Genomic DNA, 1449 nt, shown 5'->3' with positions numbered 1-1449 from the left:
CCCCCCCCCATCGCCGGCCGGATCCACACCTGTGCCCCCGCAGCACCCCCAACGTTTGTCCGGCCACCAGCCCATCTGGCCTGGGGCTCAGCGAGGCTCCCACCAGCTCCCAGCCCCCTGCCTGTGCCCACCCTGTGCCCAGGCCCCTGGGGCAGCCCCGTGCTTGCTGGCTGTGTCCTCTCCTGCCGTGAACAGCTCGCTGCCCCGGGCGCTCACTGACTCTCACCAGAGACCCCAGACACTCTCCGGCCCGGGGTGACTCTGCGGGCGGCATCACGGTTCTGCCCAGGGACCCCGGCGGGTAAGAGGGCGGAAGGAGGGGCCGGTGAGCTCCGGCTGGCACCCCCTCCCTGGGTGCTGGCGGACGCTGTCCCCTGACTCCAGGCCGAGTAGGGCGGCCCCACGGATCCCTGGCTCCTTTCAGCACCCAGGCCGGGTGCAGACTCTGCTGCTGGCTGAGCGACGGCAGAACTCGCTTCCTGCTGGTGTCCGCCGCCTACTGCTCTCTGTTCCCGCGGCCGGTCCTGGGACCTTGCGTGCTCACAACGGCTGATGCTGTTCCTCCATGCGGACGCCCTGCCCTCCCCAGTGCCAGGGCCCCTTTCTGCAGGATTTGTCTTTACAAGGAGCCTGCCTGGGGGCAGCAGGAGGCAGCCTCTTCGTGGGCCGCCGGTGGGGGCCACCGTACCTGGGAGCCCTGGGGGGATGGGCTGAAGCTCAAGCCAGCCCTGCACCAGCAGGCACCCCAGGCCCAGCCACTCCCCTTCTGTGAGCTCTGCGACCCTGCCGGGGGTCCTGGTGGAAGTGAGCTGTGCCCTCCCGCTCTGGGCAGCGAGGGTCCTGGCAGGCCGCTGTGCCCCAGGATGGGCACTCACTCCTAACACACACAGAGGGGCTCCATCAGCCACAGACCCCTGGCTGGGTGTCAGGAGCCTGCAGGGTGTGGGTGGGCGCCCCGTGCCCCACCTGTGCCGGCGCCTGGGGAGTCCTCCCCTCCCCGCCTGGGCGCTGGCTGGCTCCCCGAGGAGAGGAGCCCTGCGTCACACCAGGAAGACCCCTGTCGCCCACACCCCACATGCCCGTGGGGAGCGGGGCCTGAGGGGGCTGGGCTGGGTGGGCGTGTGAACTCTGGGCCACGTCTGGGGCTGAATGCAGGCGGCCGCCCCCAGCCCGTCACCCGGGAGCGGGGTGTCCACCTGAGGCAGACTGTGGGAAGCAGCGCAGCAGGGGACCCACGCGAGGAGCAGCTCTGAGCATCTGGGACGGGGACGACCGCAGGCGCGGTCGGGGCGGCCCTGCCCCCGCACAGGGGCTCCGCCCGCCTCTCCACCGCCCAGGGGTCCGGGCGCTCAGCCAACGAGACTCCGGGACGGGGTGGCCAGGGTGGCCGAGGGGCCCGCTGCCCTGGGGATCCAGGCTCCTGCTGGGCAGTGGGTTGTGGAACTGCAG

General features: G+C 71.7%; 1 protein-coding gene across 1 annotated transcript in view; it reads right to left on the bottom strand.

The window, feature by feature from the left end:
* EEFSEC (eukaryotic elongation factor, selenocysteine-tRNA-specific) overlaps window positions 1-1449 on the bottom strand; it is a 114981-nt gene that overhangs the window by 2473 nt on the left and 111059 nt on the right. The window lies entirely within an intron of this gene.

The sequence above is a fragment of the Bison bison genome, unplaced genomic scaffold (genome assembly GCF_000754665.1).
Source record: "Bison bison bison isolate TAMUID 2011002044 unplaced genomic scaffold, Bison_UMD1.0 scf7180017862279, whole genome shotgun sequence".
Classification (NCBI taxonomy): domain Eukaryota; kingdom Metazoa; phylum Chordata; class Mammalia; order Artiodactyla; family Bovidae; genus Bison; species Bison bison.
This window is presented reverse-complemented; position numbering and strand designations above follow the sequence as displayed.